Source organism: Diadema antillarum, unplaced genomic scaffold (assembly GCF_040938485.1).
Source record: "Diadema antillarum isolate AM-2024a unplaced genomic scaffold, OU_Dant_1.0 seq00001569_RagTag, whole genome shotgun sequence".
NCBI classification, from domain to species: domain Eukaryota; kingdom Metazoa; phylum Echinodermata; class Echinoidea; order Diadematoida; family Diadematidae; genus Diadema; species Diadema antillarum.
Genome location: NW_027272290.1, coordinates 374,869 through 401,461, shown reverse-complemented (window position 1 = coordinate 401,461; position 26,593 = coordinate 374,869). Strand labels below are relative to the sequence as shown.

Below are 26,593 nucleotides of genomic sequence, written 5' to 3'. Positions count from 1 at the left end.
ACCAATTGTAGGGCAGGACTGGCACTGCTTTTTTCAAAGTGGAGAGGGGGGGTGTCATTAGCTGACAAGCAAAACAACAAAAAAGGACCTTCAGCTGCCAATTTTGTGGTACAACTTCTGACAAAAGGCTAGGGCTTATCAAAAAAAAAAAAACTTAAAGGGTGTGTACAGTTCTGGTCGAGGTGAGGATTTAGCTTTTAACATTTTGCGAGATATTCAGAAACCACTCTATGAGATGTCAAAGAGCATGCAATTCTAAAGGGTATCAAAAGTTTATTTGATGAAAATCGGTTTTGAAATGGTTGAGATATCCAAAACCAAGGTGAAACAAAGAGATCCCAATAAAGTTGTGGCCTGTCGCCTTTTATTGTTATCACTTTTTTGGATATCTCAGTCATTTCAAAACCAATTTTCATCAAATAAACGTTGAATCCTTCTTAAAATTACATGCTCTTTCAAATTTCATAAAAGGTTTCTCATTATCTCACTTAGAAATGTTCAAAAACATGAATCCCTTACCTCAACCAGTACTGTACAGTCCCTTTAACCACATTTTTCTTGTGCCACTTCAAGGGTTAAAAAAAAAGGGGGGGCAAGTGGTTAGACCCTAGTATATATTCCTATATGTATGTACATTGTTTGTACAACTGTATTATGCAACAACAAAATAAGTGGGGGGGGGGGGGGGGCTCCCCCAGTTGCACCAACCCTGTAGGGGATAGATCATTACTTACAGATCTAGGATGCTCAAAAAACTCAAATAGATCACAAAGACGGATAGCTACACTGCAGCTACACTGCAGGAGCTTCAAATAATATCACAAGTGGTTGAATTCACGATTGTGAGTATGGCAATATACATGTAGAAGGAAACAAATATACAATGTACATGTGCATGTCACATTCATGTTGGTATCATCTGAGTTGATATTTTCACAGGTTGTTTTCTAAAGTTCCTGCATAGCACCCAACTCGTGAAATTCGTGAAAACAAAGTCCGCGAAATTCGTGAAAACAAAGTCCTCGCAATATGGTGTACATAATAGTTACAGTGCTATGTGGAGTCGAGCAGGCCATTGCAAGGTGTTGAACTTTCCATCCATACAGAGAAACCTACTAAAATGTGATATTTACATGAATTCAACACAGTATTTTTACAACTCGTTGCTACCATCTCACTCTTAACAGATCTCTTACAGTACATGCCAAGGAGAGGGGGGGGGGGGAGGAGGAGAGATCTGCTGCCAGGTAATTGGAAAATTTTAACCAAAAATGACACTTTAATGAGCCATCTACAAGTAAGTTTGTGATAATACCCATTTCCACACATTATCACTCGGCACTATACCTGTCAAAATCAATTTTCATGAGGCCTATCAATTCTGGCAGAAGCACATTATACCTCCTGTTCTCGCACAAGCCTTCCCTGGGAGGAAAAAAAAAGAATCAGCTTGAAATAGGCGATATTTTGGACAGCACAGGTAATCATTTTTCCATTAGACAAGTAGGCTTTTCTCCCATCAACAATGATTTAGGGCTGTTTTACGCATACCCTTGTCACATCCTGCCAGTAGTAAAAATGTTTTAAGATGGGCAATAAAATCAGTCTGGAAGTGATAGCATGTCTCTTTCCCAATAAACAGAATTTCTTAAAACTGATTTAAATCATGACGTGCTGCTCCTGCTTTTACAGACAAAAAAGGAAAGAGTTGAACATGAAGTACACAATGTTGATACAATTAAAAAGCTTGATGACAAGATACGTGTACATACAGTAGGTACATTTCTCCTTCCTACATGTACATGACCACCTATTCCCCCCCCCAAAAAAAAAAAAAAAAAAATAATAATAATAATAATAATAAATAAATAAATAAATAAAATAAAATAAAATAAAAGGCTAAAAAGTTGAACACCAAAAATGTAAAATGCAGCAAAATTGGACAAATATATTCAGAACAGGCGGTACGGGCATCGTTCTTGTTTAATACAATAACAGTGTTTCCAGCAAAGGAATTCAACACTATTCCAAAGTGTAATGAAACAAATTTGACATTCGTAATAATCTTTTCCAATTTAAGACAAACTTAGAACACTTTTTTTTTTCTTATGTTATTTTGTTCAGATTTTTTTTTTACGGAACTTTTCAAAAGTGTTTATAACACTGAGCAATAATGAATGTCATGTACATTGTATGCATTACTGGTTGTAGAGTGACATAAATTATGTATTCAGTAAATAAATTACGTACATAATGCACACAGTATAAAATGTATTCACACACTGCATGACTACTGTCCTCAGTTTAACAGTGCTCACTATCTTCTAGTTCATCATTACTGATGATATCAACACACAAATATCATTGAGAAGCAGACACATGACCATAATCCAAGGCAATGTGAAATTGCATTATGGATTATCTGTCTACTGCAAAGGGCATCAAACTCGACTTGTATTGATTGGGATGGCAACTCAATAAAAACCCTGGTTGTCAAGATTGATTTCATGCAAATTGTGTCATTTGAACATCTCTTCAGAAACTATGTCCAATAGAAGAGTCTCACAATGCATAATCTACGGCACTTGTCATGTCCTTTTATTCTTTTCCCATTCGTTGTTATGAACTAATCTATACCCTCTTGAGGCTTGTAGGATTTGTTTGTTTTCTGAACAAAATCCTGCCTCAAACAGTAAAGAGAAGCAATCCTGCTCTCCTTCCAAAGCAAAGTGTGCGTGTTTATGATCCTGATAAGTAGGCCTACTGAAAAACCAGAAGTTTTTGTGTGCATAATTCGTAAATGAATTTTTGCGAGGAGCCAAGATTTGTGAAAGCGAAATGCACACGAATGTTTTAGTCTGCATAGAGCACCTGAATGCCGGCGGCAACTCGCAAAAGGATTCGTGCCGTAAGAAAGGGCCTCTGGCTCCAATTTGAGGAAGTTTCATGAAGCGAATGTTTCTGGTTTTACAGAACCGGTACATTTTTCAACTTGTGGAGCAGACTGCCTAACACATGTACTATAGCTGAAAATGACAGACAGTCTATTGCAGAATGCAGTCTAGTGGATCTATAACTGCAGAGACTCCAACTCTCCCGCTTTCGACATCTCCTGCCAAAAGCCCATTTTTGCAGAATCTCCCATTCTCCCGCTTGAGATTTGATTTCTCCCGCTTGAAATGATTTCTTACTTAATTTCATTATATGTTGAAAAATAAGCCTTAGAAAGCGTGAGAGAGCATCTCGAACCCTACACCGCAAGGAACTTCGCGCTCGTGATGTGCCCTTCGCGCACATCAAGTTGGAGTCTCCCGTTTGCTAGGGGTTTCGGGCGGGAGAATCTCCAGATCAGAAGGTGCTTGGGGTTGGAGTCTCTGTAACTGCAAGCATGGCACTGGGTCAGTTTGTGTTTACATGAATGACATTGGAGAGTGAAAAGAGAAAGAGTGAAAGAAAAGATGAATAAAAAAGAAAAGGAAGAGGAGGAGGAGGAAGAGATGAGGTAGACAGAGGGAGATGAGAAAAATGAGGTGTAGAAAGGAGGTGGATAGACACGGAGGGAAAGGAAGAGAGCGGGCTGATAAAGCAAGAATCATCATCATAAACAGGAATAGGAATGACTGCTTGGCAGGTGTATCAAAATTCAATACCACATACAGGGTGGGCAATTGCAAAGAAGCTTGTAAGTTGTAAGCGTGGATTCTCAATCATCTCTTTTTTGACAGCACAAACATGCAGTGTGGGTTTAAAGATGACAGTGAACACTGATGTAAAACTTAGGTATCTTTCACATATTTGGTATCAAGAAAAATGTACATCAGGCATGTAATGTGTCACATGACATGTGTAATATGTAACACATGTTGTACAATATATGTACATGATCTCAATTATATGTTATGATTGTGTCAAATTTTGACTGAAAAAAAATTTATTTACTTCATCAGTGATGCTGAAACTGCAGCTCTGAAAATACCTGCAGGGTCTATTGGCAGGTTTTTAAAAGGAGATTTTGGTTTGAGCTCAGTGTAAAGGAGAATACTGGATGAAACAGACTGAAATATTAAGACAGCACATAAATACCACAAGGAGAAGGACAGTCTTGCTTTTATTCTTTACAGTAGTGAAACAGCAAGCAAATCACCAAGTACACCCTACAATCACAATGTTGTATACACGGTGCGTGGCAAATGTATCCTGGAGCAGCATATGTTGGCACTTCCTTGAACAGTTCAACAGAAAATCAACATGAATCTAAATTGTTTTGACAAGAAATCAAACACACATTTTAACGAACAACGACAAATTCTCATTCTCTACATTCCATGGCATGTTACAGTACATGCAGATCTGTAGATCCGTACAGAAAATTATTGGAGGTGGGATTGGCTACAGTATGATTTGCAGCAGGGGAGAACAAATTTAACATGTTTAAACACAGCAGCCATAAATTGCCATTTTATCAGAACTTGCAAATCAATTTTCTCAGAGTCAGATGTATAACTAAACATACTGAAGACAAACGAAAGCAGGTACAGCAACATTTTGTTTACTCTCCATTGTCTACGAGTCGACTGTAAACCCCTAGCACCCACGGTATGCTGCCTTATCGTTTCCGTACCTGTAATAAATCTCTGTAAAAGCGTACACGTGTTAAAAGCCTCGGGGGGCCACAAATTACCATGCAGACTTTGTACACAGCATTGTGTTTGTCGCATGAGCTGCTTCCAGTTTCGTCATTACCACCTGCAACTCTTGGGCTGGTTGTACACAATGTTAACTTGGCATTTTAGGGTAGTGATCTGAGGGGGTCTACTAAAAAATTGACTGTACTAAAAGCAGAAATTACCAATCAATGGCAGTCATGTGTCAGTACTTCATCTGTACAGCACAAGGTAGATCTCGCTAGTTGCAGCAAACTTTATATTTTTAATCTTTTTCGGGGGGGGGGGGGGGGGAGGGAGGATAGGGTTACAAGAGGGTGTCCCCATCAGCTTGGCATGATGTGTGTTTAATATGGGAAATCTGTCTTCTGTAATTTTTTTTTTTTTTGCTTGGTTCTTATTCATTTGGAGGTCCTACTATTCCAGTTATGCTTTTTCAGGGACTAAATTTCAAAATGAGCAAAACAGATAATGATACAGACCAGCAAGCATAAGGTGTACAAATAAAGAAAGTGCTCAAAAAAACATAAATAAAAAACGAAATTATATGAAACCAACCCAACACATGCTGTCCCTCCACAATCCTCTCTCCCCTTTTACAGGCCTGTATGCAGACACAGTATACAGTAGATGATACACTACACAAATGCACGCATCTCCTGTGAACACTGGATGGTGAGGGAGATCACCACGACGACCGGCAGCTTGAATGTGGGGCATGCACGGCTAATGTGTCAATATTTCATGGCACGGGAGTCACTCTGGCAACATGGAATCATAAATCATGCTGTCCATTGTCACTGACATAACATGCTCTAATGGAGATGTCAATCAAAGAATTGCCTACTCAGTACAATGTGTACAATGTGCTTATCTTCATACGTAGCCTGAGCAAAATGTGCAATAGTTCTAAGACCACTCCATAATGCAAAAAAGAAGAAGGAGAAAAAAAAAACACCAAGTGGGATGAAATGGAGACATTGTTCCACTGAAAGGGGCAGGTACACATTGCTGCTGTTGTTTAACAAAGGAGATTCTTTTACAAAATTTGCAGAGCATACGCAGACAAACAGAGAAGTCTGACACTAGCACCAGTCAGGCCAAAATTCACAGAATCTATTGAACCAACAGCGTTTCTCTGACAATGTTGACACAGCACACGCAGAAGGGCTACTGAATTCAAATTGTTAAAACTGCACAATTTCCAGCCCAGTCGAATGGCTAAAGAATTTCCACATATCGTGCTATGTCAGTCTTTTCCAAGATGACATCCCTGGTCTACTATCTCAAGACTACTAGTAGTTTGTAAGTATTCTAGAGGGTGAATAACCCAGATTCAGAGTCATAATGGAGGGGGTAGCGTTGACTGGTTTATTTGACAAGGCTTCTGTTACCATCACTGACACACAAAGCGACTTCTTGTGCCTATCGAAGGATTGCACTCTCCCCATGCCTACTCAAGTCAAGTCATCTTTCCATCTCCATGCAAAATGCAACAGAGGAGTGCCCTGGGATCAGCTACAACAAAGATAATGAAAGACTAACGGTCCCTGGGAAATGAACTGAAAGTTCAGGTCTAAAAATCACTATCATGCAAGCCTATGGCAAAAAAAAAAAAAAAATTGCTTAAGTGACAAACAAGGTTATGGTGAAACTTCTGTTTCAACAAAGCCATTTCCATGCTGATAGAAAAAGGAAAGCATACAAACATATGTTCGGTTATAATGCCACTGTGATCACACATGATATAATTCAGGCATTACAAGGCAAGTGGGAAATAAAGCCCTTTTTACACTTGTGTTTCTTAATCCCATACTTTCTCTGACCCAGGACTATCGTTAGTCCCGTACCAATTTTTTCAGCTTTTTACACTCGCCAATAAATCCCGTGCTAAGCTCTTGTCCTGGGCTAAGGAGAAAACTGACCTTTTTACACTCGTATTTCTTAGTCCCGTACTTTCCAAACCGCATGAATATTCATGATTATGCTGTGCACTGTACAAGTACACGTACGCCCCGGCAGCACTTGATTACCTCGTTTCTGATTGGTCAGTGGGGGGTCGGACTTCGTCTCCGTCGCTTAGCCACGGATTATTTTTTCATTCTGTTTACACTCGCTTGCTTGGCGCAGCAATTGCAGTGCTAACCCTGCTTTTTTGCAGGGCCAGATAGTACGGGACTATCGGTGGGGCTAGCCCACTTTGGCAAAAACAAGTGTAAACAGAAAGTGAACTAAGGAAAGTCCGGTACCAACGGTGGGGCTACAATTTTGTAAGGCCCCCCCCCCCCCCTAGCCCCACCGTTGGTACGGGACTAAGCGAAAATTTGCTAGTGTAAAAAGCCCTATAGACGCTTTGTGATGTCCTGCACTATTCTTGAACCATAGAGCATGATGTACCAAGGTGATCCTGTTTTATAGCAGGTGGCTATCATTTGTGCCCATTCTGCAGGGGTCTGGGGTGTGTGTGAAACTGACCACTTCGCGCAAGATTCGCACCCTATTCTCTGTTAGGAGCAAGAAAGGGAAAGGAAAGGGAGCAGGTAAGGTGACAGAATTGTGCATTTTTACCAACAAGCATGAAATTTGGCACAGTGGTAGATCATCATGTTTCAAACATTTCCAGGATAGGAGCCACCTGAAAAACTCTGTTCCGATCAGTACAGGAGGAGACAGCCTCTATCATTTAACCTTTGACATTCAAACCTCAATTTACAAAATGTAGATCCTTCCGGGTCATCATTTTGAATTGACACAGAAATGCACCTGATTGTTGACTTTGAGGAAGAACATGATCCAACTCAATTTGAACAACTTGTGTTACCTTTTGATCTTTGACCTTCGACTTCTTGATACACAAAACTCCTGGAATGTAGGCCCTATGACATGATAGTCATGGTTACTCATACGAATGGAAAATTCAACTACTTATTTTCAAATGGTTCTCATGTTATTGAGGATTTAATGATCGGAGGGGATTTGGTGGCCATTTTTTAAAATGGCAACCATGACTGACCTTTGACCTTTTCAGGTGGCTCTTATCCTCAAAATCTTTCTCATGACAATTCTACAATTGTACCGAATTTAATATTTGTACATGTAGGTAAAAGTGCATTATTCAAGCCAAATAAAGCTGTTATCTGCCTAGCTAATATACGAAGTATGACTTGTGACTCTCTCACTTTGCCATCCATAGCATGTCCTTTTAGAGAAAATTCTATAGTCCTAATGTCCTAAAAGAATGTGAGAAGCCCATTAAACATATATACAGCTTGTACATACTGTATCTCGCTTTTATACACCTGTAGTTCTTGGTTCACAGGGAACACCTGACCACGCATCAAAAGGATTGGAGAATGCCACAAGAGTTTAATGTCTAACCACTTCAGTTTGGGAGGTTCAGGTTTACGATATTTTGTGACAATATTGCTGGTCTAACTCATCTGGATGTCACTAACACACAGTTCAATCGACAGTATTCAATACGACACATTTATACAATATATTAAAAAACTTATGTATTCACATTTTCCTTGCCTAACCATTCATAAGAGCTTCAACATTTGAATTTGTTCATTCCAACTTCCTAACAGAAAACCAGTTATGGACTCCCTACTGACATTTAGGAAATAATTACAGATGGTTTGTGACCCTGGTTGCGACCCCATGGGTCCCATAACTGATGATGGATGACCCCACATGAACTTAGATGCTCTCTTTTTTTTACCCCAACTCATCTGGGTGATCTTGTGCACAAGCGGTGGCGCTACCTGGCTTTCAGACAAGATGAGATCCCCATCCTATGTAAGTCTAGGGTACAATGTATCATCTCATCCTATGTTTTGTTTTGTAAATACTGTTGATTTTTTGTATTTTGTTACAATTGTTGAAGCGCTTTGTGTCTGTTTAGAAAAAGCGCTATATAAATATCGATTATTATTATTATTATCCTCCTCACAAAGAAAAGGGTTGCAAAGACAGACATGACTGTAAAAAAAAAAAAGTTCTTCACAGAAGGAAAAAGTAGAACAAAGATGGCTAGTTCTCGTTACCACGATGAAATAAGAAAAATATGAAGATGGAGGATCGAGCTGGAGAAAGAGGAGAAAAAGGAACAAGTGATGATATTTATTGAACTGATGAGGAAAAAGAAAGAAATTCAATATAACATGCCCTACTTCTTTTGATGTATCGAATTGTCCCTTTGTGAGAACGATCACCTACAGACTACATGTAGGGTTACAATGTAGTCAATCAACAAAATGCATGCTACACTTTTTTTTAAACAACCAATACCTACAGTTGTACATGTACACTTCACATACAATTCAACTGTAGGGCCTACACACCATTGTACATGTACAAATTTTACGTACATGTACGAAAAACTTCAGTCTCATTTAAACGAGATAAATTGTATGTACAATGTACCTATTTAATCCTATTTTCCTAAACTAGATTGACAGTAATACATACAATGCATGGAGAGCACATACAATTGTATACCAACTAGCTCTAGCACTGATAAGTTTGCTTGTATACTTCATACATTGTCACTGTGTAGGAAGCAAACACACACAACATGCAATGGGGACCTTTTAAACAGGTTGACCTGATGGGGACGCTCAAGTTCACATAACTCAAAGGCAATGCAGTCATCATGAAACGGCAACAGTCTCTGGAGAATATCAATCCAATCGACAACAACAAAATAATAATAAAAGAACATTGTTATGAAAAAGCACTGGTACACTGTACAATTTGTCCCAGTTTGGCACGTACGCATCCTCACGCTGACTTGACAGCCCTACATTGGACAACGCTTCTGGGACTATGTATTTTAAAAAAGAAGGAAAAAAATATAAAGCTGAGGTTTCTTTTTATACTTGATTATCATCACATTTCAAGTTCAAGTTCAAGTTCATTTCAATTTCATTTCCAACAAACAAAATAATTGGAAGTACAATGAAACATTCGTATACACAGATGTCAGAAAATCAGTACCACAATGCGATGAACAGAAATAACATTATAAAACAGATACAGGTAAATTTCCAACAGAGATACAAAAAATAACTCATGTCACTGAGGTAAATGCATAAACAATATTGCTGGAAATGGAGGGGACTGCTAAAAAGCGGAGCTTGTAGAATGCAGTCCCCTCGTACAAAAAAAAAAAATACATATAAAAATACATTTTAATATGATAGGGTGCATTTATCAACTCACTCCTAGCACAGAATTAAGGTTTCCAAGCAACTTTAAGGGAGTTTTGAGCAGATGATAAATGCAAAGCTGTTTTGATAATAAATGGGGATAGAAACGCTTTTCTAAGATGCTGAAAAAAGTGCAATCGCAAGCTTTACACATTTCTGTAGAGTTCTTTGGCATCTTTGGTATCAAACACTTCTGCATTGTAACTTTGCAATTGTTACTTTTTACAGTTTCTTAGTTTCTAGTTGTTGATCACTGACCCCCCCCCCCCCCCCAAATGTCGTATTTCATGTTTATGTACTTGTAAACTCATGGGAAAGTTGTGAGGGGATGATATCATAGCCTCATCTACTAGTAATTTGGATATCTATTTTGTGATTGCAACAGGTAAATTAACATGGAATACTTTAGAATGACAGAGAAGCTCTATCCAGTTATAATAACAACCTGAATTGACGATGCAGAATTAAATGTCATTTTTGTTATACCAAATAACAATTTGTTAGATATCCTCTTTAAGATGAGGACAGCTGATGGCATATACACAAATGTGTTACCTTCAAGAGATGGACAGAGGCTTTTAACTGTGTAATCTCATAGGTCCACAGTAATCTGCAGCGCAGAGTTAAAACCATAAATAGAGCCCAAGTATGTGGCCCACAAAGGCAGCAAAAGATTGCCAAGAACAGGCCAACAGTGTGTCCTTATGATGACAAATGACTCCCGAGGACGAAAAGATACCACGAAAACTATTGTACCGGTTGCTTTAGAATTGCGGGGTCTACAGCACTGGCTCTTCCTATTCATTCTCTCCCCTAAATGCAGCTATGGGCGGCAGGATTTTTTTCTTTCTTTTTTTTCAGTCAAAAGGACTAAGATTTCACCAGGGATTTAATGTTGATGAGTTTAATTCATGGGGAGCAAAAGGGGTAAAGAATTGAGAAGAAGTGAAGTTTAGCTAAACAAATGCTTTTTCAATCAAAAAAAAAAAAAAAGATTTACAACTGGCAAGAGATATGCATTTGCTATTTACAACTTGATTAAGAGCAATGATCATGAAAACGATATCAATGCCCTCTCCATAGTACAATAAAAATGACAATAGAGTTCAAATACATCCTACGAATACAATTCCACTACATGTTATGCAGACTGGTGCATTTGAGCACTCCTAAAATGTGACCTTGTTTGATGTATAACGTACATGCACATTTAGTTCTTTGCAATTTATGTTCTGCTGTGGCACAGGGATATCTTATTTAAGAAGATAACGTAATTAATTACGGTATTATGGTTGTCCTTTCAAATGAAGCCTTGCACATGTGTCTCTAAACACAGGCATTTAAAGTTAACCTGCCGCTCCTTGTTAACGTTGGCTTTGAGGGAAGTATAAAAATGAAACACACAGTCCTAAAGATGTTTCATATTTGACCTTTTTTTTTTAAACGAAGTCATGGAATCATACAAGTTTCACATGCCTTCACAAACAGGTCTCAATTGCACCTGTACATCAATACCAGGTACATGTAGATGAAGTTGATGTCATCGCCTTCAAGTCCCAAGTCGCCCACATGCACATCATGACTACTTTCTCCTCATACACTGTACATACACTGTACATACAATGTACAAGTATTGTACTGTATGTACAGTACACTGAGTGATATCACAGGATAATACCAAAATTATGTAGAGTTGTTTGAACTTGAGCAAAAACTTTTAAGGGTATAGAGTAGGCCTATACAGCAAGAGTATAATGCAGTACCCTGGTATATTTTGCAGTGTTTTTGTTTTCACAACTCTTACAACTTACATTTGTTCTGCTACTTGCAATGTAATTGATTGAAAGCTCAGAAAAATCTTGTCAAGTGATTTGCTTCATGTCTTGTCTCTGAGGTTAGAAATTACAAACTTTTAGCTTATGAGGAAGAACACTTACAACATTTTTCATTCCACCACTAGCAATATTGCCTCACTAGTCCTAATTCATAAAATATCATACCCAATTTACAGAGACTCCAACTCTCCCGTTTTCGACGGGAGATCTCCCGCCGAAAACCCATTTTTGCAAAGTCTCCCGTTCTCCCGCTTGAGATTTAATTTCTCCCGCCCTGGCTCTGTGTCTCCCGGTAGAAAGGATTTCTTACTTATTGCTATCGTATGTTGAAAAAATAAGCCTTATATAGCACGAAAGAGCATGTAGAACTCTAGGAACTTCGCGCTTTGCACACATCAACTTGGATTCTCCCGTTTGCAAGGGGTTTCAGGCTGGAGAATCTCCAGATCAGAGGGTGCTTTGGGTTGGAGTCTCTGAATTTATACACAAAATACACAGGGGGGGGGGGGGACAGCAGACACTATCAATTACCACCTGATGGCATGACTTTAATCAACTGTTAAAACAAAACTAAACAAAACAAAACAATAACGCACAAGATTGGCAGGCATTGCAGTGACCTGCAGTTGTATTTCAGTCTTTATCATATATCATAGAAACATCATGCTGTTGACATACAGTAAAATGTACAATCTTTGTATCTCACATCACACGAGATCTGGTAAGCACATTAATTGGCCTATAGTGTTAAGCTCCTTTATGATGCAAACGAAAGGCATGAAAAAGAATTGAAAAGAAAAACAGAAATAAATTATGCTGGCACCCCATACAGAGATGTGAGGCAGACAAAGAATTACATGTAGTTTGCCATGCACAAGAGATGCAAACATGGCATCTTTTGTTCCATGTAATTGCAGATGCCGTTGCGATTGTGACGTCAAACAATCGTGCAGGGATGTGGACATCCATACTACAATGTACAATGTAGATGCCCTTGAACTGCTGGGAGAGACAACAATATACATATTTGCAGCCACAGTGGCCATGAAGAATCAGTGACTTACAACATACACCGTACATACCGGTACGGTACAATGTAAATATCTCGTCACATGCATGTATGGATGTACATTGTTACAGACGGATAGTAGAATCCATTGCAGTATTTAAAAAACCAAGACATGACACACATTTCACATCACACATGCTTTCAGAGTCACTACAGCATGTTTCAAACCTATGTGTGTATAACTTCAGAGATGTACACTGTATGCAAATTGTAAAACTGTAGGGTGTACATTCCCCAGGATGTAAATATTTGAAAGTACTCTACACCAATCACACTGCAAGAAATTGGATGTGTAAACCTATTGTACAACCTCTTGCGAATGAAATAAAAGAGAAATGAGTGGATCAGTGAGTGACTGGTTACACTGTATCTTTGAAGGTCTTTGGAATGTACAACGTAGGGGACAATTTGCTGAACCTGCTCTCAAGTCACCCAAGTTCAACTTAATTCCTTTTTGATTCATTACAAATATCTCACTTTCTCTCATTACACTGTCCTCTGAGTCAAAATCAAAATTATTTTTACAATATAACAATCATAGTCTCTTTGAAGTAGCCCCCCCCCCCCCGATAGTATGATTCATAAATTCTTCATACAACTGCAAAACTACATGACAGCATATTAACAATGAAAATTATAATAATAATAAAAATGATAATAATAATGATATTAATAATGATAATAATAATAACTAGAAAAGCACTCAGAGAGTACAAACCTCTGCACACAAAATAGGCCTGTGCATCATTCGTTTTATAAAATGGGCCCGTAAATTCACGAAATTCAACCTTTTTCCCCATCATGTGTCCAGTACACTACATTGTACAACACCATAAACTGTACAAGGCTTGAGCCATGCGTTCGGATTTTACTGGACCCATGACTCAGTGTGAATCAGTAAAAATCAATGCATGATAATTAACCAATCAGACTGCACAGATTCTAAAGCCAATTTTATAAAAAAACTTAATAGCAAAGCATGGGATGGGAACTCTTAGGACTCAAATCAGAGCATCAACGCTCTGCTACTCAACTGATGATGGGGGTCTTCTGCATGTGTGTCCCAGATTCTCAGAATAAACAGGGCAACAAGATCCTGTGTTTATCTGGGGTCAGTTGAGGTCATGAGAAGTCTTTACCCATGGTCTGGCTGAAGAAAGATGATTTATGTACAACCAGCCCCACCCCCCCCCCCTCCCCCCCCCCCCCCCCCCCCCCCCCAGAGTGGAAACATAGAGCATTAGACAGGGCTGGACTTCAAGAAAATCACTCTACCCATAGCACCACACACACACACACACACACAGAGACACACACACACACACACACACACACGCCAAGTGGTGGGCTATACAGAAATCTGTACACACGATGCTACAGGTGTGTACTTCTATATGTCTTGTCTAGCCACCATGTGGTATAGGCCTACATTGTTCAACTAATTATACATAATTTAAGTGAGAACCTGATGGGTATTGAACCACAAACATTTTCCCCACCATCTGTCATACCTGGGCCCAAAACCTGAGATTGCTCCTCTTCTTGTAACTGTGACAAGCAAAATTGATCTGGCAGCAACTAAACTGATCTAAAAAAAAAACACAAAAACACACTCAAAAAAACACAAAAAACACAAAAAAATGCACACACACACACACACACACACATAAATGGTAGGCCTGTACAAATGAAAATAATAGATTTAAAGAACAAAATATACAAGATTGCACTGTAGGCCTACATCATTCGTGCTGCTGATAAACCAGGAAAGAACAAGCAAGTAAGTAAATCAAGGGGAAATTTTTTCTTTAAAAATGATACCTCAATCATTGCACAAATCTGCAAGTATATTCTTAATGTTCACTTTTTTGACATTTTAAACTTTGCTACTATATTTTTAATGTACATGGTGCATTGTAGTACATATCATATTGTGTACATTTTTGCACTGCATGTCTTCAGTTAGAGAGATATGTGAGCTGTTTCTCGAGAAGTTCAAATTTCAACTTTTCATTTAAGGTAATTTGTGCAACAAAAACTTTTGGTAAAGCAATCACTTGTTTTACTGAAATATGCAGTCAACACTAAAAGAAATTTATTTCAGAACAGCATGGATTTGGTGTGTGTGTGTGTGTGTGTGTGCATGTATATGTGGGGGCATTGACGTTGGAGCTCCTTAGTGTACATGTATGTATTTGCTATCATTTCAAACAGTTTTATTAAAAGAAATACAGCAGGATGGACAACTACATGTACATATACAATGTGAACATTGCCATGCTCTTGCAATTGGAAGACTGGGTATACTTTTATGTGAATGCTTTCTACATGTATTCATGGGCAGATTTTGAGGAGACATCTATGTATTGTGCTCTCATAGGGTCGAGGCTGGAAAGCCGACATTAGACATCACAACTGTGCTGGACTGTAGCACAGATATTGGGTAGAGATGGTAATCGAGGGTTACAATTGTAGCTGGGGTCAGAAACGGGGGACATCAGCTCCATTTCATTGCCATTGGTGCACCATGAACCCATCCATTCCCCGCGCTCGCTTCGAGTAAAGTATTACGCAGGACCCCTAGCTGGCTTCCTCGCTTTTTACAGCTACCAGAACCCCCCTGAAAGACAGCTCCATCTATCATCATATTGACTTATTCATAAATGGCCGATACTCTTTGGCAGCAGCCATGTCTGCCCTCCTCCCCGGAGCGCCGCCAGTTGTCGAGCGAGCTGGTTGAATTGAGCCCGTACAAGACAGATGACAGAATATAAGAGGGGGAGGGAGAAGCAGAGATAGAGTGGGAGAGAGGGTCACACCGTACAAACCAATGGAGCTGGGTCCCCATGACTACTACCGGTAGGTTGTATGTATTTTTCCCCTTCCCTCCCCCTGTGACTGCCAGATTTCTAAATACAGCTGTGTGCTACAGTGTATCACCACCCTGTGACTGTATGTATGTGTGTGTGTGTGTGTGTATGCTACTGCCGCAGACTACATTGTCCTTAGGACAATTATCATATGCACGGCTTTACTCCGTTCAATTCTGGGGAAGGGGGAGGGGAGTTTGAAAAAGGGTGAGACTCCCAGAGAGAAAAAAGTGAAGAGAGCGACAGAGATAGAATGTAGAAAAAAAAATCAAGCTGCTGACCGGGATACTGTACCTTTGTCGTAAACCAATTACACAAGAAGAGAATATGGTATCATAATTTTGCTGATTATGCAAAGGAATAGGGAACAGCAGTTCCTCATGCAAGTTGCAAAAAAGGTTCAGGAGTTATTTGGACCAAGTGAAATTATGTGTAATAGTGTACATACTGTGTGAGTGCATGTACTATATTACACAATTATGCATTATGTACTGTAGAACGAGGAATGTTTGCATGCATTTTAATTTCGCAAATTTCGTGAGAGCCAAGATTTGCGAATTTACAATGCACACGAAGGCTCTTGTCTACACTATATGCATTGAATGCCAGAGGCACTTTGCGAAAATTCTATGCCATGAAAAAGGCCGCTGGCTCCAATCCACAAAAATTCCATGCCGCTAAAATATCATGTTTTACAGTATGTGTGCATGTGCATATGAATGACACAAATTTCTGCTTCTCCATTAGTATCAGTCAACACTGCTGTCATAAAAAGAACAGGAGAATACAATTACCTCTGAGGCAGCGGGAATCAGTGCAGGATCCATCACCCAAAAGGTGTTCCCTGTCGCTGTGCCAGGAAAATTCACCTCCACCACCAGTAATGAATGCAACTCTGATTATAGTCCTGACAGCAACATCATACTGTTGATTATTACGGCCAGCAATGATTACTCTACCCTCCTGAACATACCATCAAACAACTGATAGCAAGCTAAGGTATGTAGATTGTACCAGGTATATTAGAGACCCAGCTGGGTGGGCACCTTTTTTCAGAAAATGCATAGATCTACAACACAGTGTAGTTCTACATCTTCGGTAGAAAATCATTGAGGAGCATATCTGTAGGTCAGTGTGTTGGAGCCTTTCTTGTTTACACTGAAAATGCAGTTCATCACCATTCCTTCTGTAACATTACTTCAGAAGAATCATGATCCCTATAAAAGCATCTTACTCATCTTAGTTCAGACAATAGGCCTAACATCTGAAGGGTTTGAAGTACACTGTTCAATGTGTACATGTACAATTGTAGGTGCATTTGTGCTTAGCTACAATTGTATACCCCCATGCAGCTATACAATTGTAGCTCTTTAAAACAGGGAAATATCCTAGTATCATACATACATCGTGTATCTATTCATTCAAATTGGAAGTACAACGTTGTATACTACAAATGGTATTAAGAGAAAACAGCCAGGTACCATGCCGCAAGAAAGGCATACAATATATAACACAAAGAAGAAAACTTACAGTCTGATAAACGGTGCACAGTTTTCTGAATCATTAAAGGGAAGCAGTCCTGAGATTTTCACTGTACTGATAATTAAGAAGAGTAAAAAATATAAACTCACCAATTTATACGCTTGGACATCAAAAATTGTCTCCGTACGCGATTTTTGAAAAATAATTCCTGCAAGCGATCGTGAAAGAGCCGGCAAAAAGATGCTACGTAGTGCATGCCCTACTCACCAAGTTGACAGCCGTGCCTCTAAAAACCAATTTAAGTGTTCAAATGATTAGTTGCAATTTTATCATATAATGTGAAAGTTTGTGGTTTCATAATTTTAAACAGAATATTTCAAGCTTAGATATATATAATTTACGAAAAATTGATATTGTAAACATAAATTTATATGTATTTTTAAACCAAATATACCATGAACTTGACATCAAATAGGCACGGTCGTTTTCTAGCTTCCGTCCGTGTTGCATACTTCTTAGCGTGGAAACCACTCTCGCGCGCAAATCCTTACCATACCAATGTATACATACACAGGTACAGTACACTCGACTCCGTCCAGTCGATTTTGGCATTCAAACCGAAGATAACCTGTGCATGAGAGAGTCGAATTCTTCAAAGAAAATATTGTTTGTATCTCAATATTTCTGTAAGTAGTCAGATAATCGCCTTTCCTCGAAAAAAAAAAAATATGACGTGAGCCGGGAAGGGTAAACACAGGGGGTCGTAGGGATATGATTTCGCTCCACTTTGCCGTGCATGTCCAGTCGGCACTGGCAGCAGCTAGCTCAGTGGCACTGTACTGCAGTCCAACCCCGGCTGCAGGCCCACGGTAAATTAAACATAGCTAGCCACTTTCCTTACCTCTCTACGCTTTTTTCCCTCGGTTCTCTTCGAAGTCGATGCTCGAGGTGTTTCTGTTTTATAACTCATGTGAGCAAATGGTCAGGATTGCATCTGGTTTCAGGAGTTTTCTCGGTTTATAACCGAGGGCCACAGCCTGCCGGTCCACGTAAAAACATCGCTTCACAAATTGTCCACGCACAGGTAGGTCACAACACGATTTCGAGATTTTGTAGGCCCTAAGTTTCTTATGTTCGGCATCGTTGTACCGATATTTCCCAGCCATACAGCTCACCTTTCACGATACTTTTGTTGGTCTGGGATGGAAAAAAGGATTTTCCTGGGAAATTTTCTGCACGATTCGAGCAAAACTACTGATGTAAGATAGCCTGACCAGACGACGCTGAATGCGGTCGCCCCTGTAGTGTACTAGCAGGCCTGTGTAGAATCGTTTCTACCTACAAATATGTACACTGTGTACGTACTATAGAACATGCATGAGCGGCTACAGGTAGGGCTGCAGCTGCGCTTGAGACTGGAAAAGTGCGAAGGGCAAACCGCGTACGGGGTGCGTACGCGTATCTACCGTAGATCTATCATCTAGTTGTACCGTCCACACGTGCCAATATAATACACAATACATACACACACACACACAAACACACACACACACACACAACGTAGAAACAATGTCAAATACGAGTCGGAGTAGCCACCGACGTCTTCATGCATCCGGGTAAACTAGGGAGCGTACGGATAACGAGCAGAACACGGCTGGGAAGAGTTGTGCATCGACGACGTATGACTCTCCGCCAAGACTTGCTCATTAGCATATTCACCATGCAGAGTCACACTTTTTCAACCAAAATGTACGAGCTTATTTGGTGATTTTAAAGTTTGTTTTTGGTGAAAGTAGTTCATTGGAGGTACCAACAACAACATATTTTTTTTAATTTCGTGAGGACTGTGTCCCTTTAATGTTCAGGTCAACATTATAGGAAACAACATGAATCACAAAAACACCACTCCATAATAAAGTATGCACAAGTGGTGGTGAACTTCAGAAGCATCCTACATTGTATACATGTAGATGTAACAAAGGTCACTGTATTGACAGAACTAATTCTCCTACATTTATACAACTGAAGAGTTTGTTCGCAAAAACCGATAAGTTCATATTTGCCAAATGGAGATATTTGCTATTAAAGGTCAAGAAAAATAAAGAGAATAATAAGATAAATTTTGCTTCTTTTGACCATAACTTCAAAAATGTACCTTTATATGTAGTGCCCTACAAGTGTATATATTATTTAAAAGGTATTATTTTGTACTTTATGACAGAGACCATACTTCGAAATCTTCAAAAATGGACTTATCTGTTTTTGCGCACAAACTCTTCAACTGTACCTACAATCTGTAGTGGTTTGTAATTGGGTCTAAAAGTTGCACCACAAATTGCACTCACTTTTAAATATTGAATCCCATTCCCAAATCTAAATACAATGTGCAATGTACAACTGTATATTAAAGACAACTTGCTGACACTGTCAACAAGCAAGGATTGGTGGCATGTAAGCCTTTGTACATATCCTTTCTGTGATTGTTCCTAAGATTTCTGAGGCTACGATGTAGGCCTACACAGTACATGTACAAAAATATGTACATTCTACACCTCACTGTTACATATCAATGGGCTTAAATGTATTATGTAATATAAGTGAATAACAGGGAGAAGTAAATAGAGTGGCAATAAAAAGAGACACCTTGATATAAAATATGCCTACACATGATAGATACAATGGAGAAGAGTAGCACACTGCTTTGTGCTTTCATTGGACTGTTGGATATAACACATTTGATTTTTGTCCAGTATGTTCGATAACCAGCCTCTCCATAGAAACATACAAGCTAAAAGTATGAAGAACTAGAATTGCAAGAAAGAAAGAAAGAACGAAAAAAAAAAAAGGTCCACTGACACAGTAAATCTGGCTTTCTACATACTGACTAAATATGGGTCTACTTTCCCCAAAAGATGCAATGATACGTAGTATACAATGTATAATGCAAGCATAGCTGGCGGTTTGTGTTGGCTTCCTGATCACCTCATAATCTGACCACTGACCCCTCATTCTCTCCACTTCCAACCCCCCTCCCCCCCCCCCCACTCCTTTCTCTGCTAAATTACCCACTTTGTTACAATGTTTGAAGTCAAGCCAGCAAGATATTCACACAAGCTGACAGCCATTGTGTTCTGTCCACTGAAGTGTAAGGGGCTGAGACAATGGAGTGGGCGGATGTGACCACAATGGTACACAATGGTGAGGGGTTGGACAAGCCATTAGGGGGGCTCAGAGTTGCAAATAGAAAATGTACCCATACCTTCAAACATACCTTGTGGTGTGCTCTAAAAACACTAGGAAACCTCTGAATATGAATTTCTCTTGATCTCTTCCTCTCTGTTATGTCATAATGTCTTGTGAAGAGAGAACCACTTTTCCTTCGCATAAACTTGAGAAAGTATTTCAATGGTTTCACAATAGGCGTTTTCACATCAGCCTGATGTTTCGAAATATAGGGGCAGTGATTTTCCGTTTCAAAAAATTGCCTTTTCCGTTTCAGAAAATCATGAATTCCGTTTCAACATGGTGAAAAAACGGAAATTCCGTTTTCCCATATGAATTGTACATACAAAAAATGCAAATTCCGTTACATGTATTTGCATGCAAAAATGAACAAAAATTGAATGATTGCTATTTGAAGTTTGTGTACCTGTGTAATCGTGTATACATTCATACATGTTATGCATAGTGTATACCTGATGATTTCCAACCTCTGTACATACCACACACCCATGAAGACAAATGAAATGAAACATCAGTATGACAATTTATTTATTTTGACTGTCAAAACATGCACTGGGCTGTCACTTAACTTTTTTCCTTGGTTGCCAGCCGGGCAACCTATAGAGTTTTTTAGGTTGCCAAATGGCGGTTTAACAAATAGGTTGCCACAGTGATAATGTTCGAAGAGTATTGCATAATGTGTAAATCTGCAAGGTTAATTATGGCGATGATAAAGAAGGCTGTTTACACTGCTGTTTACACGACTGTTTACTACACTGCTGTCTACAAATTAGAAAAAAATATACAAAGTAAAATAAGTCTCTGAGTCTCAGCAAGTGACTTTATGCTAGTCAAGTGTTTTTATTCCTTTGATTAGAAGCTGCAAACAGAATACATGATAATCAGTTTAATAAGCAGTGTTGATAAAAACTTCAGCACTAAAAGAACGATCAATCTACCTGAATCTTTCTTCAGTCAATACATTGTAATCCAGTTAATCATGCCGTGGGACAGGACATATTTGTGTATCACTATCAAAGCCTGGCCTGCAGTATCAACAACTATCATTATGAATGTCCTCTTTCTTGACTTGCTAGTCAAGTGACTTACAGTGTACTACTGTCTAGTCAAGTCTTTCTATTCCTTCAGAAGGTCTAAACAGATGAAAAATTTCAGCACTAAAGGAACAATCAATTTATCTTTCTTCAGTCAATAATCCAGACAAGAAACTAGCACTCATTTCACTCTGATCTTTCCCCATTCTGGCCTCGGTCCCCCCCCCCCCAACCCCCCCCCCCCAAAAAAAAAAGAGGAAAACACACACATTGCAACACAACAAAAACCTCTCCCCTACACCTTCCCGATTTCCATGTTTCTGTCAGGTGAAACGACATGTTCAAATACAAAAATAAAACAACAGTACATATTGATTGAAACTCAACACCCATTCATGCCAGCCAGGCCAGGCTGCCATAAACTTCAAAGCACATTCCGACAGCTGGCTGGTTGGAAGAGGAATTTGCGCGCGCGTGTCAATTTCTTGACTGGAGAGAGGGTTTGGGAACAGCCCCTTTCCCTGTTCATCTCTTAGGGTGCGTTCGAGCGCTCTAAAGCGAACCAAAGCGAACTGAACTACATGGTAAAGCGTACCGTACCGTCCCATGCCAATTTTGGTGCGTTTGAGCGCTCTGTGGAGAAAGCGTACCTCACGAGTTATTTTTAGAAAAGGTCACGCTTGTTTGTAGCGAGAAGGTCATTCACCTTGCGCTTGACCTACTTACAGCTGCCCCGAACAAAGAGAATGATGTTTTTGCATTGTGACGTATGCGCATGATACGTGCATGCTTTACAACGAACTTATGGTACGCTTTGGTACGCTTTTGGAGCACATCGGGAAGTGATCCACTTTTGGCTCGGTACAGTACGGTACGGTACACTTTAGGAGCGTTCGAATGCTCCTCTAGCGTGGTACGGTACGGTACAGTTCACTTTAGGAGAGCGCTCGAACGCGCCCCAACACCCCAGACAGTTCATGACCTCCAAGAATGCGCCAGTACGCGCGGTTTCTTCTGTTGATTGGTCTCTCTCTCTCCACCCCACCCATGCCAGTCTGGCATGGCACCTTGGCATCGTGGGATTTTTCTTTTTTTTGCATGAACTTGGAGTTCGATCTATCACTGCACTCTTCTCTCCTGAATCATGCATTGTGTGCGCTGTGCTCTAGCTCTACACACGACATAGCAGGCAGGCATAGCAAGTCACCACTCCACTCACCTGCTGACAGCTTACCGTGAGCAGAAAACAGTTAGACAGTTTCTTCTGTTGCCGCTACTTTTACTGCCAAAATACTGGCTTTATCATCACACATTATTCGGCGAGACACACGTTGTGCTTTGGAATATAAATGGACTTTCTTCTATGGTTATGATTGTTGGTGTTGGATCAAACTGAGTAAGTGTTCAACAGTTATTGAAATCGTGACATCGCTAGATCTACAGCGCCGTTAGACATCGCTAGAACTTGCAACTAACACAACTTGGCTTAGAAACTCAGTTTCCGCAGTCTGTGAATATCGTGGGCATGTAATAATGATTAATTTGCAGCTTCTGTTGGATTTATTTTTACTTTTACATGTGTTTTATTTTGTTAAAAAGTGATTTTCCGTGATTTTCCGTGTGGAATATTTTTTCCGTTTCAAAAGGCCGTTTCCGCGTTTTCCGTCCGTTTTCCGCGATCGCGGAAAATCACTGTCCCTAGAAATAGCGCACTATTTTCTGACTTGGGAAATTGGAAAATATCTCAAGCTTGGATCTTTATCAGGCTGATGTGAAAATGCCTCATGATAACTCACTGAGAAGAAAAACAAGAGGAGAGTGTAATAAAGAGGAGAGTCCTGCATACAGGTTTACATAGATTGCATACTGGGTCAGCATTGTGCAAGGGCATACAATGTACAAGTTTGTACTTGCTGCACTACGGTATGTTTCTTGATTGGGGGCAGCATCACCACGCTTGGTAAAGTGTCAGCCCTGTTGCAGATGCATTGTGGGATAGCTCTGTGGCAAAGTCATACGTGAATCTGGTCTGGGCTAAATCTTGCTCTCATGGCCAGCTGGCGAACAGTGGACATTTATAAACACAAGAGCAATGTACCACTGGTACACAAATCGCGTAGCGAACAACTGTAGTCTAGAACAAAGTGCCATGCAGAGCTACGCATTTGGCGCTACATACATGTATTACATTGTACAGTACATGTCATGCAAGTATGGCAACTGCAATACATGTACAAAACACATCGTTGACTATAGCCTTTGATTCATCTGCCATTTACGTGTTATCTTTTTAATTTCTACAACTCTAACTGAAACTTGTGCAGATGGAACACTCACTCATCTTGGGCCTTTGTGGAAATGACAGTCCCTTACTGCCTCAGGTAAAGGCAGTTTTGACTGGGAAAGAATTTCTTCCCATTGAAAAACACAAACATGACCTCGTATCACCGGCTGTGAAAGGAGCTGAAACATACTAGTACAGTGTTATTGAGCCCAGAGACGCAGTACAGAGCTTGCTGGAAGCTTCAACGAGGTCACGTCTTTCATCCAGGGGCATTTTTTGACGATTTCTTCCCTTATCATTGTGTGACCAACAAATTGCAGCTTTGCAGTTATGACTCCAATGGCTACAACTCAGTCAAACTGAAAAACTGTACACATCTCTCTTTTTGCCAAATTCAAACAGAGGAAAAGAGTAGTAGGAAATTAATATGCATGCATGACAACTGCAAGCAACAATGCCACCATAGTGCATCTGTGATCGGGATCTTCAACACTGTTTTGCATATCAGTGGTACCGAGAATTAAGTCACTTTGGACCACTTTCTTATTTAACCTTTTTTGGGGGGAAGGGGGGGGGGGGGGGGGGGGTGGGGGGAAGGGGGGTCTAGTCCATATTATAATGTAGGTCCTATACATTGTATGTTTTATCTTTTGTGCAGTTTACTAAAGATTTGTCCAAGACATAATTCCCGAGATAGTTACTTCCCAAATGTAATATCTACGGCATTTATCCACTTGAAGTGCAATGTGTACAATGAACATTGTATACCCTGGCCATGACAACATTTCCTTTCCTTTTCCTTTCAAATCAATTGTTGACACACAGGACTTAAACACCACACATCAGCAACAACAACAAAACAGAAATAATAATAAATAAATGAATAATATAATGATAACAAATGTATATATATAGCAAGAGGAATAGAGACTTGTAAACTATTGGTTTTCCAAATTCAAAGGTTAAAAGAATGCAGTGATGATGAATTAAGCATACAAATGTACATATAATTGGCGTTTGGTTATCATTGCTGATTTTTTTTTTTCTAGCTAAAAACGGATACTTTGAATCATTTGAATTATAATATCTTAGAATGCCTGACTGCTCTTTCACCAGATGATATTTTACATTGTATATTAATGATTTCCCAGTAAAACTGCTCTCAAGGAATAGAGTCCATAATCCAAACTGCTACCGATATTTATAATCTATGAGCAATTTGCTAAAATCTTATCAACTGCTCATTACTCTTCAAACAGGGATTTCCAACCCCTATCCTCACTAGATATGCATATTAGCTTTACGCCACTAAACAGAAATCAATAATGATATGGTTGTAAACATACAAGGTAGTAATACTAAATGGCCATAAGCTGCATGACGGAGAGCTACAACTGTAGCAGTCACATCTACATCTAAATGATGAAATACATATTGTAGTCCATATTTCTGTTTATCAGTCTCTTTTAATACGTTATTATTTTTCTTTCAAGAGCAGGCCCACTTGATGTGGCATTGAAATGTCTTTACAGGGAAATTAATATTCCATCTTACCGATGGCCCCTGGTACGTGTGGGTGCAAATATTCCTCAATGCTGTTTTGCAAATGTCTGAATATGGTTTCATATGGGGGAGGAAATGATTGAGTGAGGACCTGGTGATATTTTGGTCAAAACAATAATAGCCAATTAGGCATCTTCCTATGCCCCCCCCCCCCCCCCCCCCCCCGCAAAATGCATGTGCGCATGTACAGTTACATTTGTACATGTATCCATAATGCATAAAGTACCAGTATTGTAACAAGAGTGGGGCAGTGTAGAGTGATACATGTATGTCAAAAGTAGTGGGGGAGGCCATTTAAGGTAGTCTCTCCACAAATTAGTGCAAAATAATTGTCTCTTTTACAAGTACCGTATCTATATTTGGCTCTAACTCAAAATGTTATGTCAGCAAATCAGTTACCATCACTGTAGTATTCATGCATACAGCTGTAGGCTGATCAATGATCTCTCTACATATTATACAGATGTGTAGTATTAAAATGTATGTGTACTTGTACAATTGTACAACTGAATCAATACAATCATTACAGGTCAAGTCATTCCTGAGAAGTACCTAGGAAGGCCAATCAATAAAAACACTTCAGTATTATTATACAGAAAGCCAAATCAGCTGATAGGCAACAACAAATGTGTACATTATACATTGATTAGTCTTAATTTTCAAGAAATCAACCAATGTGATTCTACGTGATTCAGAATGAATAAACAACTGAAAAAACAGAAACACCAACTGTGCATCCTAAAATCATATTTTTTTTTTTTCAGAATCATACAGAATAGTTTGCACAAGTGTATGCCACTTGCACAATGAAAAAAAAAAATATATAGGGCAAGTCCAAGATAAGGTCCCCTCAGAAGGCAAAATTTCATCTTTGCTCAATATTGACAGGTTTGGTATCATTTTGAAGCTTATGAGTTGAAGTTTTGATTTCCATGGAGGAAAAAATGATATTATGTAAGTTTATGCAAATTTCAAGGGCTTCATTTGCATAAATGTGTTACGTATGGGACATTTATAAAAATTCATATTAATTCAAAGGAAAGCAAATGATATTTGATTAATATGTGGACATAAGAAGTTCATCAAATAGTTTAACTTGGTATAAAAATTTAGGGATTATGCAAATGATTATGCAAATTAGCTCGTGTCCTATCATGAGATGTCCCATACGTAACAAATTGAGGTCATTTTTTTAGGTTTTTTCTGAAATTGCTAAGGATATTTTAATGCCCTTTTGGAAAGTTCTAATTTATTGTTTAGAGAAATTAAATACCATAGAAAAAAGAAAAAACAGTAAAAGAAATATATTCTATTAGGCATTGAAATAATGTTACGT

At 39.2% G+C, this 26,593-nt stretch overlaps 1 protein-coding gene across 1 annotated transcript in view; it reads right to left on the bottom strand.

The window, feature by feature from the left end:
• LOC139710811 (adhesion G protein-coupled receptor A3-like) overlaps nucleotides 1-26,593 on the bottom strand; it is a 148,287-nt gene that overhangs the window by 112,170 nt on the left and 9,524 nt on the right. The window lies entirely within an intron of this gene.